Source organism: Thermobia domestica, chromosome 2 (genome assembly GCF_964235325.1).
Source record: "Thermobia domestica chromosome 2, izTheDome1.hap1.1, whole genome shotgun sequence".
NCBI classification, from domain to species: domain Eukaryota; kingdom Metazoa; phylum Arthropoda; class Insecta; order Zygentoma; family Lepismatidae; genus Thermobia; species Thermobia domestica.
Window position 1 is genome coordinate 144,708,679 of NC_137455.1, and position 20,263 is coordinate 144,728,941.

Sequence of the window (20,263 nt, forward strand, 5' to 3'; positions counted from 1 at the left end):
CGGAGGAAGGTGTACTCTACTTTCTTGAAAACAGTTGAGTGTCTACCAAAAATTCTAGCATTAGATCACAGCATATACCCACGACCAAAATCAAGAATTAATTATACATTTATGCTATACATACAATTACCTGTACTATGTTTTGTTGTCATGTTAGTGCCAATAAAGAGCTTAACGAGGATATATCAGTACCAGTTTAACTTCAGTAAAAGACATGGTTCTCCCATATAATAAATTTTTAGGTTTACAAATTCTTGAAAACTCCGCAAGAGTTTTTACATTTACGCATATCATTTTCTTGATTTTAATATTTATCGATTGGTTGGACACTTGTTTTCTCGTTAAACACTAATAATGTAAAATTTGCTAGTAGGCCTAATGGTCTTTATTAATACTCCAAGAATTAGTTAAAAGGAGGATGTAGACATGGAAAACAAGATTTCGTCATAGTCAAAAGTGGAAAATTCTAAAAGAATATGTTATTATACCCACATCAATAAACATGCCAGTAAAAGACGAATGTAATTGTATACATGTCAGTAACACATGTTCAGTCCGCAGCAAAAAACCTGCAACATGATCATGACGACGAAGTCTTTTGCTCCAAAATAAGTGAACAGGGGAGGTTTATCCTGGCGTGATTCGTGCCATTTAGACGTTATATTGATTCTCTGCGGTTCACAATAAACTTACATGCTCATGTTGCAGTTTTTTTTTCTGCGGACTGTACATATGTGGACCTGTAAGTAATGCAGATAACTCTCAGAAGTTGTTTCCACTCTTCCAATCATTTTACAATATCCGAATATCGACTTTTTCAGATATGTGTGAATCGAATATGTGTGATCTTTTCAAGACAAACGCACCATCATGGGAAGAAAATTTTCTAGGAAGGCTCAAATTCCTGGTTGCTATATTGCGTTCGGTATTTTTTAATTTGAATTAAGAAAATCTTAAGAAATTTAATACATTTTCGTGAGCTAGGGCGAAGGAAGGCTCGGGCTCCACCCTGCCCTTCGCTTCGGGCGCCCATATGCACCATAGAAAAGCGTGAACGAGAATATGAATCACCGAAAATTGTTTTTTCAATAGTGTTTCAAAGTTTACAGGGGACAAGTAGTGTTTTATTTACTTCTGTAACGCGTTAGCCTGCGTAAAACCGTAATCTTTGCAATAGTAATGTTTTCTGTAAAATAAATAAATAAAAATAACAAATTACAATAAAATAGCCATCTTATATTTGAAAAGAATTAAATAGTTTAAGTTTTGATGGTATGTTATACCGGATTCTCAAGAAAACAACTTGTACTTTGTTCCCCTCAAATCTATTTTTTTTTATTTAATCATAACTTGATTGACTATTTATTGAATTAGTAATTTAATTATAACTTTTGGAAATATGGTTAAAGTCAAATTTTAAAAGTAAGAGAAATATCCTATTTTACATAGGAAGTGTATCAGACTAATTCCCAATTATTGTCTGCCCTAATCCCTTAGGTATTGCGCGGGGAACTGAGAAGACTGAAGTTTCATATTCAACCTTCAAATGACGTTTCTATTATTCACATATGTACATACACCTAAGGGAGAATAGAAACCTCCAAAGCACTAAAATACTGTTTGATTTGTTGCGTGATATTTACTAAACCACTATTATTTCAAAAAATTGATATTATTAGTCGTAAGTGAATAGCCTTTGTATTTTCTGGTTGTTTGTTTTCGTGTGTACTATATATATACATATTTTTTTTTATGATACTTTCAGTTAGCTGAAAACTGGTAGCAAAATTAATTCACATTTATATGAGTTCATTTAAAATACAGTGTCGTATCGCTGTAGCTATAGGTATTTCAGCAACATATGCTATATTTTTCCAACACACTAAACTGTATACCATGAAAATAATATGCATACACATTATGCAAGAGTTATACACAAACAAATCTTATCTTTATGTTATGTAAATCACTTTCTTTCTTTTTTAAAAAATGATATTACTTCCGTTCCGGTGAAAGCAAGTTTCGGGATTCTATTTAACATATGATAATATCATTTCTTGTGAAGAAACATTAGTTTTTATCAAATCGAAAAGATCTTGATGTGTTTCTTGCTGCAAGCTACACCATTAGTATCAAGAAGGAGTTCTAAAATTACCGTGAATTGAGCAAATATTATTAAGGAACTATGAATTAGACTAGTTCGTAAAAAAGCATGCAATGAAGGCATAAATTATTGCATACTAGTAATGTTGGTTGTATAGAAGAGTTCTATTTTTCTTCTTTACTTGCTGCTAAATATTCCCTTTGATCTTCAAAAACAGCAGCTTTGTGCAAAGAAAATATGTTCTACTTATAAACAAATTTATTAAAATTTGTCAGATTGTTTTAAAGTTTTGAGTGAAATGCAGCGTAAAAAAGCATTATTTGTTCTCTTACACTCTATAATAATGTTTTGTGAGTAATTGTCAATTTTGTGAATTTAAAATATTGACGATGCGTTCAGGATATACGAAATAACTTGGTAGGCTTCGAGAAACACTTAGTTGACAGTTAAAAAGATTGGTGCAACTAAATGACACAGAATATTCACCAAAAAAATTTAAAAAAAACAAGATTAACTATTCTACCTTAAATTGAGAAGAGGATGTAATAGATTCAGTGTTTTTGGTGCTTTCCTTCTCAAAATAAATAAATAAACTGAAAAACGAGCAATAGCATCAATTTTTGAAATAATAAGGGTTTGGTAGACACCATGAAACAAATTAAGCAGTCTTTCTAAATATTGTTTACTACGAAGAAAATTGTTGTGTGTGTCATCAGCGTTATTTTTGAGTGTCACAGTTACAACTTATTGGCAAAGTACTTTACAAATAAGTAATGTAGTGGATCTTACAATAGTTTTGTTTCATTGTACAACTTGGGTCTTTGCAAATTTTGAGATTGTTTCTAGCCTCTTTCGGGTAATTTGGAAGTTGTAAAGAAGTAACAAGAAAGAAGAGAAATTTCCATTTTAATCTCATCCTAGTGAAAACAATAGATTCGGGCCTGTAAGCCAAAAAAAAAAAAAAAAAAAAGAAAGAAACAATTTTACAGAAATACGCGTATATTTATATTATAATTTTTCTTTCCTCCTATAGTATCGTTTGGCTAGCTTTTCTTATTTCTTCACTACATTATCAAGAAACTTAATTTTTCAGCTTTTAAAAACAGATATATGCAAACATTATAAGTGCCTTTATAATTGGCGATGGGATCTTTAGTAATAATGACAAAGATTTGAAACTCCCTAATCGTAGGAGATAAGGAGACTCGGTGGTAGAGTACTTATAGTTAATAGGACATTTTGGTTCGAATCCAGGACATGTGAATTTGCGGAGGACAACACTGTATCCACGGATGTTATTCTCTTTGTCTCACATTCAGACTTTTCCATAACCACTTATTTGTAGTTATCATACCTTCAGTTTAACCTAGCTGTTACACGTTAAACGAGAAAGAGAAATATCACTTCATCATCATAAGGGGATTACTTTGTAGTACAGTGTTCGTCTTTAAAGAGTAGTCTTGCGCATTTGCACCATGGTAGTATCATATATGAATATCCTAAGTGTGTGAAGTTGTCTATCTCTTTACAGTCTCACTACTATTTTACTACCTTTAAATGCACAATTTAAAAGACGTTAAACTTTATATTTGATTACTTTCCTTGCAATGTAAAATTTACATTCATTTCAAAATTACATGTACATGTATGATTTGCGAATTACATGTTTTATAAATGTTGATTAAAGTGATGTAATAACATGTAACACATGTTAATTCTTTTGTAAATACATATATAAATAAACGAAAGAGAGATTGTATGTATATTGGAATATATGAACACGTATATAAAAAGCATGTTTTTTTTATCAGCAACTTTTCATTGTCATTGGTTCTTACTAATTGCAAATAAAGAGGAAATACCAGTAATTTCCAGTTGAATGCTTTCTTTTATACGAGATAATAGTAGTTAGGGACATTGTAAACGGGAAACCGCACACAGAAGTGTCAAGGATTAATAAGTTTTTTATAGTAATTTTCTGAAAAGCAGAACGTGAGTGAAAGGTAGACAAGGGTGTGTTGAAAAGTTGACTTTGACGTAATTAAATTCAATTAATCCCTTCCTGTTATTCGTGTGCTACTATTGTGTTGTTATCCAATCTAACAGAACGCCCCTCCAAAAGTTTTCCATTCTGTGGAGGCGATGATAAAGTGTTTCAACTTTTATATATCATTAATAATACCTTTCATAGATCTTCCGTATTTAATAAAAATATTCCTCTACAGGGACCAGAGATGTAATAGGGTGTATGCTGGCGTACACTCAACTAATAGTTTTATAGTCCAGTGTGTACTCACCTTAAATGTATGAAAGAACGAGCGTATATGTGGATGGATATACGCTATATTTTTGAAAAGATTCTAGCGTATACCCATCAAAAATTCTAGTGTAACATCACTGACTGGGATGTATTACTTTAGCAGAGGAAACAATATTTTAGCAGTGAGACTCTATTTCACCATATGTAACTGTAGTGTTTGCATATCACTAATGTTATTTGGAACCAGACTTCTAAGTACTGTTCTTAAATATGAGTATGTTCTACATAATTAATAATTTGTGTATGTTCCTTGCATTACAGCATCAGCAATCTTTATTGTATGTGAACCTAACTCAAAATTTTACTTCCCATTCATGCGAGGATTGATCTTGTGAATACATAATTTACGAACTTCATTTAATATATATACATACACAGCATAGTGCTTTGTGAACATGTATCCAATGATCGAATCGGACCTGTATGAGCCTGTATGGTATACTGGTTTCAAAATTAAGATGTAGAAATGATACTAGATCCAAAAAATTTAAAATAAACTCTAATATATATTAAAATCTACCTAAAACTGGTGTATATGCACATGGGCATAAAGGTAGTAATTTATTAGAATCACGCAGGTAGACTTACAAGATTATGATCTTCGTCCGTCAATTCCTCCACACGACACCTCTTGATGAAAGCAAATTTTTAAACCCTATTTTTCTTCATTAAATAGTTAGGAAAATTATCTCGGTCCAAGTCGTTAATGAAGTCAATCTATTACCATCTTAGCAGGTAAAGTGACTTACATCCGTCCGAAAGTGAATTTTTGAGTTCTGTTTCTTGAAACAGGTAACTAGGACAATTATCTCTACTCAGTTCGTTAATGGAGTCTATTTATTAATATCTGCACAGGTAACGATGTCTTTAACGGTGGTTATCCATATCCAATTCATCCATAAATGTATATTTCGACTGATCTTCTTTAGTGCTTTTAGCACTCAGATGCATGTAATATTATTGATTAAAATAATGAAGTTTTGTTGTCACAATGGATACATACAAATTAGAAAACATAAAAGATCCCAGTACCGAGACTATATGAGATAATGATCTACAGCTTAACGTAGGATCCAAACCATATAAGCTGTCGCCAAACACCGAATCCGGATCTTCCGACCAAAGGTGGGTATAGTAACCATAAAGCCACGGGGGAGTTTAATTATATTAAAGTTTCCCATAAAGTTCATGGATGAACCATTAGATGTTTCTGATTGGAGTAAAGAGGGATTATAGTGTGGTATCTTCGCTCATGCCACAAACATCTAATACTTTGCCATGAATTTTATTCTAGGAAGCGGAAAGGAAAATCTTAATTGATTAGGTAGAAATATGATGTATAATATGCTATTATGTGAATTATTTATGTATAGAAGAATATGGACCGCTGAAAGTGAGAGTAACTTAAGTCAAAATTTTGTGAAAAATGAGTTAAGAGCCCCACGATGTTCTTGGATCAGTCTCCTATGTTTGAAAATAGTGTCATTAGTCATAGAGTCTACGGTAAGTCACAAAGAGCACCGGATGGTTGCCTTGTTCAACGGAACGCTGGACCTGTTAAGTTTGATTGTACTCTTAAATTACTTAAACAAGTAATGTGATGAGATTAGGGTTATTTTGGAGGTGATTACTGTTGCTGTCACCATGTTTGTAGTTGCTAACTGCATTGATTGGTCTTTTGTATAATTGGACTGATTGAGGGCAATCTGAAGAAGGGAATGTTTATTTTATTTTATTATTCTTTTTGTTTGTTTGTTTTATCTAAGACTTACCTGACGTTTTCGTCGTTGTTTCGTATTCTCGAAAATAAAAGTTATTTAAATATCAAGCGGATACCATCTGATGCAGGAAATAAATAGATATTCTAGCGACAAAGATCTCTTTGCTTCACGATTCAATTTATACTAACAAAGCTGAATCTACTTTATTGAAACGTAAAGACAATAACACAAATGCGTCAAACAGCAATACTACGACGAATCAAAACATCTATTGACTAAAATTACTTTGGCATCATTACGAAAAATAACTACTTATTAAAGAGCTGTAGAAAGCAACACAATAGAATTTTTATTGGCTTACAGACTATGAACATAAGTCCAGCACATAAGAAAGGTAGACTTGCCTTATTTAGTGGCACATTAGAAACTGCAACTAAACTGGCAGTCACTGCAGTCAGAAAGAATGACCTAATGGCATTTTTCAGCGCGAATGTCCGATGCACTACATTTTTAAAAATGATTTACAGGCAACAGAGGAGTTAAGAGAATGTCCCAAAAGAGAAAGTGGTGGTAATAGTTCTCTTCTGTATATTTTTATTTACCTCTTGTTGTTTCATTTTTCTAACAACGTTACACCGAAAAGAAATCTTTCAATTTAACAACCTACGAGTATGCTAAGGGAGACGATGATTAAAGCAAATGAATGATGATGGAAGAATTGGTGGAATGAGAAAGTGGAAGGAAACGTGAGTACCCCAAGAAAACCCACGGACACGATGTTGTCCATGACAAATACTTGACCAAGAATCGAAGGAATTACCCTAGGCACCAGGGATAAGCACTACTACAGAGGCATCGTGTTCCCCCATTATATCGAAAAGACTGGTTCATGAGAGAGACTCTTTCAATTTCAATGGTGCTTAAATTTTCGCATACAGTCATGTGTTAAAGAATATTTCTTCAATTTGTTCTTGATCTTAATTATCACTTTTACATATACATGTTCCTCGATTATTATTATTAAATGGTTTTAATTTATTACATCCATGCTCTTTATTTTTCCATCACACATTCTACGGCTTCATGATATGAATGAGACGAGATCGCTGTTCTTTGTGTTTTGAATTTAGTAACATATACCCCCATGTCTAAGGATGCTCACACGGTATGATCAATTGCCTCATTAAAACTTTAGGAAGGAACGAAAGAAAAGAAATTGATTTGTATAAGATCAAAATGTCTTTGGTAGGAGGTACTGGTGGTCAGGACAGCTGAGTAAGTTTGAAGGCAAGTATTATTTTTTTCGAGGAGGGAATATATCATGTGAATTTAGGGATTGAGTCATGGCTCAAGTAGAGATAGATACTCCTTCCCGTAATAAGTATTCACTTTAAAAAAAATGTGATTGTAATCTTCAATTAAGGTTTTATCTAGTTTTTACCAGAAATTCAATTATTTTTATACTTGTTTCCTGATTTTTTTTTTTTTTTTTTTTTTTTTTTTTTTTTTTTTTTTGGCCACAAGGCTTCATTTATCTTGAAGTCACATTACGTTGATTTAAATCATTTTTACTCTCAACGGTCCGTATACGTCATATGATAGGAAAACGATAGTAAATATTGTTTCACGCCAAGAATGTGACCAGAAGAAAAAAGACAAGAAGGAACTCCGAGAGGGTAACTGTCTAAAATCCTAGCACTCTCGTTAATAATAGAAACGCAAAAATGTCCAGTATATTCTCAGGGATTTTTAAGGGTTATGGCTCCCAATCTTTCTAGATAAAACAATTTTCTCATTTAAAACACATTTGGTAGGATTTTCCTTTTTGTATAAGAAACCTCCCTTTATTTTCTTTTTCTTTTTAAATTTTAAATATAGACACCTTATTTTCGAATCGTAAGAAGAAAACTTTACGAGGCACAAAATTTATTCAAAATTTACACGTAACTTTGTCATTTATACATTTTAAAATATGTTTGCTCACGAGACGAGACAATATTATCGTGGCAAGATGCGAGACGAGACAGCTCTTCTAATAGAAACAGTTACAATTGCCGAGACAAGACATTTTCATGACATCTTTCTATGGCGCGAGAGCATCATCTCTTGGTTGCCTTTAAAACATTTCTTTTACCCGTAAGACTCAAATCTTGAATAAAAGTTACACATGTAGGTACGTGGTTATCCATTCAGATGTTGGTCATTACTTGAACAATGGTAATATTAGAAATAAATGTTTCCTAATTCCTGATCCCAATGTCGAACTTCCTTAACTAAAAGAGCTTTTAAGTTATCAGCTGGAAAAATGTTAGAAGTTAATTTCATTTAAAATAATACAGTCTCTTTCTTTCACCTTTAGTAATAAAAAAAATACTTCAATAGACACCTGCTTTAAGTATTACGTCAATTACCAGTTAAAACTCATAATTAAAATATTTCTTGTTTACCTACTAAATTAAGACTTAAATAATATTATAATGGAACGTAAGCATAGTGTAAAAATGTATTTCCTTGTTTTCTTATTACCTAACCTAACAATTGATCTTTCAGAAAACCAATTAAGAAAGGGAACTTGATATAAACAATGATTAAGGAAATCCTTATTGACTTCCTGTCACAATTTTTAATAAATGTTAAACGCCAGTTCCCGTATTCTTATGACAATTCTGCTTTCCTTTCCTTTTCATCTCTTATGAAATAATTATGTAAGAAATGTCTTAATGATAGACTAATTTTCTTTTAAGAGAACACCTATATTTTTTGAACGTATAAGAGGAAAATGAATGTTTTAACTAAATGACTGATTTCTCATGGTGTCCACAACTTTACTAGAACAGGAAAACTACTTTCCACTCAAATCAACTTTTGACGCTGTGTGGAGTACTAAATTGTATTACGTTTAATCTTTTCATCCTACTATTTGTAATTACGAGTTCCGTGGATTAAGAAGCCTTGAAATTCAGTGTTGTAGTATTAAAAGCTCTCAACATTGAATTTCTGTGCAAAGCCAATTTAACCAGGCTTCTTATTATCAATTACTATATGATCTATCTTCTTCTTGGCCTTTCTAATGGTCTCCCAAAGACTCTCCAAGAAATACATGAACTATGCGTATATTTCTGATGTAAGCAAGGTATCCTGCGCATTTCCGACGTCTTGACCTAGTTATCCGCATACCTTGTTCTTCATTTATCCCTTTATTCGTCTTATTTTTAAGACTTTCTTAATATTTAGCTCATTCCCTTGTTCTACAGTCTAACATCCATATAGTTCAACTGACAAATTAACTTTTATGAGATCATACTTGTAGTTGCAAACGCAAAAATGTTATGTACAGACTAACAGCTCATTTTTCCAACAATTATTCTTTTTTCTGTTACTACACTTATTTTATTGCTAACTTTATTCTTATTCGCCTTAAGTAGGCTATTTAAATGTATTCACATTCTATACGTTATCACTATCCATTATAATACCATATTTCTACTGGTTTCCCATGTACAATTTAGAGTTGTTATCTTGTATTTTCTCTTACTTAAATTACATTTTGAAAAACGAGTGATTTTACGAAACACTTTTTGGTTTAAGAGTGGTCATAGAATGAATAAATTAAAAATATATTAATAAAAAATGGATTATTATTATCTAAAAAAATATTATTATTCAACCTGAATTCAAGATCTATTTTATATCTTTGATTGTTTTAAGCTTTGCCTGTTTTAGCTCGTAAAATTATCTTCTTATGAGTAAATAATTTAGATTTCATTTATAGTTGGTATTATCAGCTAACAAAAGTTAAATAATAATAATAATAATAATAATAATAATAATAATAATAATAATAATAATAATAATAATAATAATAATAATAATAATAATAATAATAATAATAATAGTGTAACAAGCACTAGAGCTGCATGACTCTGAATCTGACAGTGTATCTTAATGCTGATCCCACCTACATTGACGTTATACTAACGAAAAGAAAATGACCTTGTGTAATTTATTATGCAAAGTATCCATAAATCTTGTTCTTGAATATTGCCAAATTTAATACATTTTAATCGTGATTTTTTTCTTTAAATATTACATATCAAGATATCTCCTGCAGATATCGATTTTTAGTCAAGCTTTCTCAATTGATCACTCGTGTATTTCATGATATGCATATCCGGTATAATGCAACAAAGAGAAAGAAACTAATTGCATAATATTTCCAGTTATTTTTACGTCAGTGTCGAACTTTCCTGCAATTGTCACGTGCCATGATTACAAGACATTGGTTGAGATTTGATATTAGCAAGAATAATAGTGTATCACAGTTTCTATCATTCATCACAACTGAGATGTAATGTGTTACAAATATGGCTCAATATTTTATCTGGATATGTGTTGATATATAAAATAGATGCATATGAAACACATATGACTAATGAAGCAAATTATCTATATGGCCACACACTTATATTCTTGAAATCAAAATAGTAATATTTGTACATAATCGTAGCTTACAGACTACAAACTCACTACTTGAATTTTTAGAGGGGATCATTTCATTGAAAGCAATTATAGCCACTTACATTTCAGTAACACATTATATCAATGAGAGTTTAAAATTGTATTAGATTTTCATTTCACAGTAGAACAGAAAGAATAAGTTCTTTTTTTTTTACGTTAGTACGTATCCCACTTGTTACATTTTGTTATAGTACAAGAGGTAATAGGACAAAAAGAATTCATGTACACACACTGATCTTGAATGCATATGCTGTTGATAGTTGCTAATAATTGGAATAATTCCTTATAGCTATATATTGCTCTTTTTTTTAATATTATGTTACCTACGTTGACTTACACGGAGAAAGAACTCATTAAAAAGAAATAAGTTTAAGTGTGAAGAGATGTTAATTAATGATATAACTAAAATTTCGTGACATATGTTCAAATCGTCATTTGCTTTTAAATTTGATATATTACGTAAGGTTATACCATTTGTATTATTATTAACCGTAGTTAAAATATAGGTCTCTGACATTATGAAGAACTAGAAACGCGTAGCTAAATTATGGTTGCAGGAATATCGTGTTAATGAGATGCTTAGTTATAGGCTCGAAATCCTCTTAAAAGATAATTATAATTCTTTCAATGGAAACATTTTTGGATGTGTCCTATTAAAGCAAAATATTATATTTATACACATACACTATAGTAATGCTTTCTTTTCTACTTTCCTTTAATTATGTACAAATATGGACAGCACTATACAATATGGCACCACCATGAGAAATGAGATCATAGCCGTCATTCGTAATGCTGAGAAGTATGTGCTCTCACACGTTAAGTTATAAATTAGTTATACCTATGTAATATGAAAGCTCAACAAGTGTGTTTTCCGCACATAAACAAAATACGAGAAACTCAGATCGCACGTATTTAAAGTTCACAGGCTATTGATTAACACTCGTGTTATGCAAGTCGTGCAGAGAGCTTTTGTGGTATAAATAACTCACCACATATGGGCTTATTTTGATGGACTGTATATTTTAATGTTCTTTGTGTTTCTCAATAATCGCGCATTAAAGTGTTTGTAATATGAGAATTATGATTCGTTTCAAAGAATCAACGAATCGTTTCGAATCAGTTACTACAGTATGGTCTGAGTTATATGAAAAGAATTATTAAAGAGTTTCACTTAGCGATTTGATATCCGTAGTCTTTAGTAGGAAAGTTGCACTCAGTACCGGTATTAATTGTACTTTTATGTTTTGTTACCAAAATACCGAATACAATTTCTCATTATTTTCTTCTTTTTTTTCTTTCCTTCTCCTTTTGTGTTTTAGTTTGACGTCCCAGATTTGTGTCTTCGAGGCAATCAAAGACTATGCACTGGAAGATAGACTCGAGCCACGTACTAAACATTCAACATTTGAAAAATCATCTGCAATCTTCCTCTGACTCTCTCTCTCTCTCTCTCTGTGTGTGTGTGTGTGTGTTAAGGATCGTTAAAAGACTATTAATTAAGTTTGCGCAATATCCAGCAAGATCAAAGAAAAATCAATGAAAGTATATTAGTATATCTCACTTCACAAATTACAATTATCATATGACTCTAATCACATTTCCCAATCTTCTCATAGAAACAGTTACGTTGAAATAATGTTGTTTATTTCCAATTCTTCGAATCTCCAAATTCATGCATTTTATAGTTTGGCTATAAACAGAGAGACTCAAGTAAAAAATATGCAGGATATAGTTACGTTATATTACTGTTTTCAATAAAAAGCATTTAAGCTCTTGTAATTAGCAACTAATTGTTACGATTTCAAGTAAGCTTACATATTAAACTTTTAACACAACCCAGTTTCATTATAGATACAATTGAACGTTCTCTTCTTAATCAGAAAGTATTAATTTTAAATTGTAGCACTTGAATAGGTTTCGATCAGTTCTACAAGGCTATAATAATACCAGTGATTCTTCCGGGCGGGGAACTTGCCTTCCAGTGTTGGGCAACTGGTTCACGGAATCTAAGGAAAATTGAATCGCAATTACATATTACTCTTCAGCAAGACAAGTTCTTTAGCTAAAAGTGTCTGAGTGCAGATCTTCACATATTAATTTTATCCCTCACAAAAATATCTGTATTAAAGCCTGCAATTAAAAAAAAAATCGTGTTCTCTACTTGAAGCTTTCTTTTTAGCAGTGAAGTAGTTCAAGATTTGACGATGGATATGTTAATCTCAAAAATATAAACCTAAAAATGATAATGGTATTTGATTGATTTTTGAAAGTTGTAGTAAAACACACGGATATGTCCTTCAACTTATGCATCTTCTTATTGCATATAAGCAAACAGTTTGCTAAAAAGGATAAATACGAAGTGTTTACAAGGTAAAGCCTACTTCCAATAGAGATGCATTAATGCCAACAAACAAGCAAGCAAACATTTCTAAGTTTATACTTATAGTCGTCATTCACCCACTTTTAACAGTTTCTATCCAAGGGACCCACATACGAAGCCGTGCCTGAAAATGACCCGGAAAGGAAAGATTGCCTGACGTCTTCAAACATCCGTCAGCCTTTTCCCTTCATTGTCTGTGGTCTTACGGCTGGTTGCTACGCACGCGTTTCAAATCCTTCAGAAAATACCGCAAATGCACTCTACCATAGCTACGAAGCATGGAATCGCAAAGGAAAAAAGCACGTGCCAAGACGAATGCAAGGAAAAAGTGTAAATGAATTTGTTAATCTAACTTCCTGCGTATGCTACAAACGATCTTTTTATATCCATTGCATGTGAAATTGTTTTTTGCATGAAAAAATATATCCTGCAACATGTTCCCGAGTTTATTCTTGAAGATTTTTAGTTTTTTAAAAATCTTTCTTTTTTCATGTTTGGAATTTGATTCCTGTCTTTTTTCATGTTTAGAATTTGATTCCTGAGAAGTATACTTCCCAGCTGCAAATAAAAATATTAATTTTGATTAATATACTAGTAGTTTACTCCCCATCCCTTAATGTCATAGACTTAAAATTAACTAATTTCTAAACGGTGTTACCAATATGTGTGTTATCAAATGATGTATGACAAGACTACCACTACTTATTTCATAGCAGATCACCCAAAATACATTTTTGTCTCACAGAAAATACTATTTAAAATACAAACTGTCTTGTTGAAAATATTATTTCATTTCTATTCATATATCAAATTCGAGTTCAATGATAACAAATGATGCACTTGGTGGTTTACTTTTGTTATTGCATTACTTTTTAAGACATGCTTTTCAAGGTATATATGTATGCAATTCAAAGTTATTAACGTTTTCCTTTTTTATTATATGTTTATATCTCATTGTATGTTTCCACAATTTTACCCAGAATAATGGAGTTTGATGGCAAAGACTGAAAGTAATATCAAACACTTCAATTTAATACACATTTGTAGGTGTCGAAAGATTCATTTTTGGATCAAAACATCCAATATATTTCAGGCAAAAAAATTCTTGTAGGCCTTATATCTGGAGAACTCTACATATAGCGTAGCCAAACCCAAACTATTAGTTAACTCAGTATGATGTCCTTATTCCGCAAAAAGTACGAAAACTCGATTTAGAGGTCATTCAAGAAGTTTGTGGCACCTGATCCAAAAACTAACTACTGGCCAAGATAGCAATCTTTTGATGCATTTTTTGGATCATTCCTAAAATTCTTAGCCAAGATAGTAATCTTTTGATGTATTTTTTGGATCATTCCTAAAATTCTTAGCCAAGATAGCAATCTTTTGATCCATTTTTGGATCATTCCTAAAATTCTTAGCCAAGGTAGCAATCTTTTGATCCATTTTTTGGATCATTTCTAAAATTCTTGTTTAAGCGTACTTTGTGCTCTATTTAGATCTGTGAATTACTTTGTTCATTTGGAATTTAATGCCCTCTTTCAAGACCGGTCATGGATCTCTAGATAAGTAGACATTCAATGAACCGCACATACTTTAACTGTCTCCCGCACCAAAGTTGAGTCCGCAAATAATTGAGCAACGCAAGAGCAGTATGCTGATACTGTAGATTCATTCCTCAGGTTCTTTAGAAAATACTAATATATATATAGTAATAAGAACAAGAAGAATGTAATAATTTCTTCATTTATTAATTTATACTTTTCAATTATGAAAGCACATATACCTTTTTAGGCATAATGATTTTAATATTAAGCTATAGGACACAGTTTTCTATTGCTAGTTTCGTTCGAAATTTATTTTCGTTCGAATATATTTCTAAGCGATATGAAGCATTAAGAAACAATGTGAGATCCTTCCCCCTACACTCAATTAAAAGAATATATGCTATTCTGTACTAACATGTTTATACATAAAATAAATCCTGACTGACTAACTGATTGATCAACACCCAGGCTAAATCGCTTAGACTAGAAACTTGAAATTTGGACAGAGCGTAGGATTTGTGATGTAAGGTCCAATTAAGAATATATATATATATATATATATATATATATATATATATTAGAATTTGACTGGAAAGGGAGCAATTATTAGCTTAAAATATCCATATCTCGGAATCTGTGAATGTTAGAGATATGAAGTTTGGTAAATGGGCTTCCCATTTAAAATAATTAGACACGTCTTTCAACGTTTTTTGATATTTGGCGTAGAAGAGAAGAAAAAAAGGATGAGAAAGAGTTGGGAATTACAATTATTATAAAAAGATGCAGATATCTCGAAATCTCTTAAGGTTATAAACATAAACTTCAATATTTGTTCTTCCCATTTAAAATAATTAGACATGTGTATCACCATGTTTTGATATTTGTGCCAAAAAAGGGGGGAAGAATTAGGAATTAGATTTCTGGGCTGTTGGCATCTAAGGTCATTTAGTCCGTCACGTATATGAGGAATGACGTCCCTCGGCGATCACACAATTAGATGAAAGGGAAGGAAGAAAGGATTGGGGAGGGAAGGCAGCGGCCTGGGACCTTTATGTTAGGTACTATCCACCATTTGAGGGAAACCCAGGAAAACCTCACCGAAGATGGCTAGCCTGAAAAATCTCTTACACTAGGAATGCCCCCGAGTATCTCCACCGGGAATCGAACCCGGAATTGCTAGCACCAAAGGCGAGAGCGTTAGCGACTTCACCACGAGTTGCCACCTAAAAAAAGGGAAGAGAAAAGGAGGGAAGAAAAAGGATAGAATTACAGTTGTTATAATTAGATGGCCATACTTTGGATTTCGCTAAGGTTGAAGACATGAAATTTGGTATTAAGGATTTTTGTTTAAAATAATTAAGTACGTTTTATTTATTTTTTTGTATATTTCTCTCACAAGGTAATAAAAAAAGTGTCGGAATTGCAATTGTTAAGATAAGATTTTGAAATCGTTTAAGGTTAGAGGCATGGAAAATGGTGTCTAAACTTTCAATTTAAAATAATTAGATACGTGTTTTAGCGATTTTTGATGTTTCAAGGAGAAAAGAAGAAAAGCTTGAAGAAAACAGTGTGGATTGCAAATAAGATGATTTTATCTCGAAATGCAGATATGAGAAGTGCGAGCCCGTAGGTCGAGCAAATCCAGGGGTCTGGAAGCGAGGTCAGCAGCTAGCTGAAGGCTAGTTTAGTTTCTATGTATAAAAGAAGTCCTGAGAGAGTGAGTAAGTGAGTGATAGACTGACTGACCAACACTCAGGCCACCGCTTAAGGTAGAAACTTGAAATTTTGACAAGGAATAGCATATGGGACGTAAGGTACCACTAAGGAATTTTTAGAAAATTGACAGAAAGGAAAATGTGGGTGGCAATTATTATAGTAAAATGTACATATCCCCCAAATCTTTGAAGGGTAGGGGCATGAAATTTGATACATGGACTTCCCATTTAAGGGGGCAGACTACTGAATATTTTTGAAAAACTAATAATTTTTCTTTTGCCCGTTTTTCGAAAGTGGAAAGAGGTAACAAAATGTAACTTACCACAATAATAGATATTACTATTTTACACCCGAAAATACGGGTCGAAAGAATTTTCAGTGTTGCCATCTATAGAAATAACAGTGTGACCAGAATTTGAATTACTCAAAAATCTAGGTAAAGGCAGCGACTAGAAAAATAAACTCAACGGTAATTGATGACTTATCATGCTCTCTATCCTTCTTGTTTACTACTTTTTAAATAATATTTCTATTTATTTTATAAACCTTACATACATTCTTACAAAATAAATAAGTCATTACAAAATAAATAGAAACATTATTTAAAAAGTAGTAAACAAGAAGGATAGGCAGCATGATAAGTCATCAATTACCGTTGAATTCATTTTTCTAGTCGCTGCCTTTACCTAGATTTTTGAGTAATTCAAATTCTGGTCACACTGTAATTTCTGTGGATGGCAACACTGAAAATTCTTCCGATTTGTATTTTCAGGTGTAGAATAACATTATCTATTATTGTGGTAAGTTACATTTTATTACCTCTTTCCACTTACGAGAAACGGGCAAAAGAAAAATTATTAGTTTTTCAAAAATATTTAGTAGTCTGCAGCCTTAAAATAATTAGATACGTGTTTCAGAGGTTTTTTTAAAAAATATTTTCCCTAGAAGAGGAGAAAAAAGGAAGAAAGACAAAGAGTATTGTTTGCAATATTCTTAAAAAAAAAAAAAAAAAAAAACATGACCATATCTCAAAATGACGGTATTTAGACTTGTCATTTAAAATAACTAAATAAATGTTTAAGCGTTTCTAATGTTTCCCTTAGAAAGAAAGAAAAAGACGGCGAAAAAATTGGTAGAAGCTGCTATTCTTATAATAAGATCATCATATCTTGGTATCCCTTTAGATTAGAGACATGTTAGGTACATGTAACTTGATATATATATATATATATATATATATATATATATATATATATCTATCTATCTATCTATCTATCTATCTATCTATCTATCTATCTATCTATCTATCTATATATATATATATATATATATATATATATATATATATATATATATATATACTTCTTATTCAATAAAAAGTGGAAATATGTCACAGTATTTCCGTAAATTCCACTTTTAACGAGAGAAGGAGTAGGGAGCGAAATTTCTATTTTTTTCTCAATATATAAGAGTGACTTCGAGGTTGTCAGTCTCATCATCAACAGGCGAAAAACGGGTGAACCATTTGAAAAGAATTTTTGAACACAGTAGATTTTACGTTGCGTATAGTTGCTTTTGTTTATTATGCATTACTTGGTAATGGCTTACATTGGCAATTTCTATTTATCAGTTTACCTAGAGGTGTGGTCCCTGTAGAAAAAGGTCTCTTAGATATTACTTCGTGAATTTCTAGATTTCACTCGTAAATTTTCTAAGTAGTGGCTCTCTATTGTTAATCTGTACTTTCCCCCGCTAACTTTACTTTGTCTTCAAAATATTCTACAGTTGTCTTATTAACAGTATACTTCACAGTATTCTTACCGCTCAATGCATTTGTTTAGAAAAAAACAAGGCGATCATCATGGTAATGAAGAGGAAATGACGACATCACTATTTCAGTGTATTAAGGAATATTCTCTGGATATGTCTGAAAATATCGAACACGGTATATTCGCTATATGAAAGAAAAATTTAATCCATCCACAAAAGTAAAGAATTAATCATTTAATTTACACTTTCTATATCATTTTCTTTAAAAATGAAATTTATATTTAACATCTATAAATTTGATAACGTTCTATTTAACTTTTTTTGGAGCATAATAGATAGTTAAAACTTTCAGTAGCATGTAGCTTACACAGCAAAAATGACTGTGTTAAAACAACTCAATTTTAACAGAGGCCAATGGTCCCAGCATGACTACCACTTTAGCTTGTTATTTCAACATCAAAGGTCCGAGATTAAGATATTAATATTAATAACTGTATTATTCATCAGGGTTTAAGGAAACCTTACATTTGTTAAGAGCAATTACTTGGCAAGGTATCACATCTGCCTTAAAATCCTCTGTATCAGATAGATGCGCACATACTGTAACTTTAAGAGTGCAGAGTGCCTTACAAGGATATCACAAATATCTAAGTAATTGACATTGAGAATTTTTATTAATTTTTATTTTTTGCTATGCAAGGGAATGAACACCGTATTACATTTGCAGTAATTTATCAAGAAAATAGTTTTGCGAGCGTACGAATTTTCTGTTGACATCTACATTAGTAGAAGCACTTCCATCTTCTGTTCCTATGTTCACTTTGTTCCCCTTCATCGCCAACTACATTTCGTTCCTCATAACTACTCCTAAGATAATATATGCCATACTTTATTATCCCTTCTCAAATGTCATATCCACTTAATAAGAAGGAAAGTGTTCTTGTAAAAGTAGTTGTTTGACAACTCTACATAAACAACGCCAATGGTGTGCCACTAAAATGACTCCTCGTCATGTTAGGTAATTGATTTACGGACAACCATTTTAACATTTTACTCCAAAGTGTGATGGAGTTGAATTAACACCAGCTTTGAGTCAAAATTTAAGATAACTCAGGTAACACAGACTATTGTGTTGAACTAACACAGCCATTTTTACTGTGTAGGGTGCAAGAGCATAGAGTACTTACAGTTCTGTTTGTGATTGTGAAAGTTGTATTTTCTTTGTGATTTATGTGCAATGGAAAAGCATCAAATGAACATACTAGCAGAGGCAAACACTTCTTCTTCTTCTTTTTATGAGAGACGATTATTCATTGCTTCTGCGAGCCAGGTTTAATTCCTATGAATCAGATATCGTTAAACTGTAGTATCATCTTTTATACAACTTCATGTTGAGAAGGCACATTACATCCCAAGTAAACAATCAAACAAATCATGGATTATACACTGAATCATGTTATTGTATTCTAATATGAATAAGTAACATTTAAAAAAGTCATCAAAATTTGAAGAACTCCGTGTAAAAACGGTGTATCCTACAAAATTTGGAAAACTGAGTTATTAGCATTTCTGAAATGTATTATCATTCCTCCATCTACTGACGTAATTTCATGCGTCATTGAACAATACTAATGTAGATATGTGTAGTTGAATAAATGAAAACAAAATGTTCGAAAATTTGAGTGGAAGAACGACCTATTCCCTTTACACTTTAGCATATTCATTAAAAATGCTTATCCTGACGATGATAATGTAACGTTGGATAAGTCGGTGTAATTAGCTTGTGCCAGAAGATAGTTCCATCACGGGTGTTGTTTCGTTTTCTGTTGACAAGACGATGGAACAAGTTTTAGGAATCATGGCATCTGAGCAGGAAAGTGTTCCGTGTTCTATTGTGGAGAATTCGTCTCTGAAACCGCGAAAAAGACAATGAAACGAAACCAATGGAAGGATAATGAACGTAAAGGAAAAGAGGAACTCAGATAAGAGTTATATTGGCCGCATTGGCAATCATGTAGAAGCTCCGAAAAGAGGTGATATTGTTTGTTGGGAAAGTGAATGGTGCCGATGTAAGGATATAAATGTTACCACAATGAACAGTATATTCATTCCATTTTGTCAAATGATAGATTTCAACAAACAAAATGCTTATCTTTTTGGCCTCATTAGAAGATCAGATTGTGAATG

General features: G+C 31.9%; 1 protein-coding gene across 2 annotated transcripts in view; it reads right to left on the minus strand.

The window, feature by feature from the left end:
* The window catches only part of LOC145675948 (uncharacterized), a 73,608-nt gene that overhangs the window by 22,063 nt on the left and 31,282 nt on the right, over positions 1 to 20,263 (minus strand). Inside the window, exon 2 of one of the 2 annotated variants that reach the window (XM_081746773.1) lies at positions 19,264 to 19,415. The exons of the other annotated variant lie outside the window; for it this stretch is intronic. The gene's annotated coding sequence lies outside the window, so the exon portion shown is untranslated. The remainder of the gene's footprint in view (positions 1 to 19,263; positions 19,416 to 20,263) is intronic. 2 annotated transcript variants of the gene reach the window in all.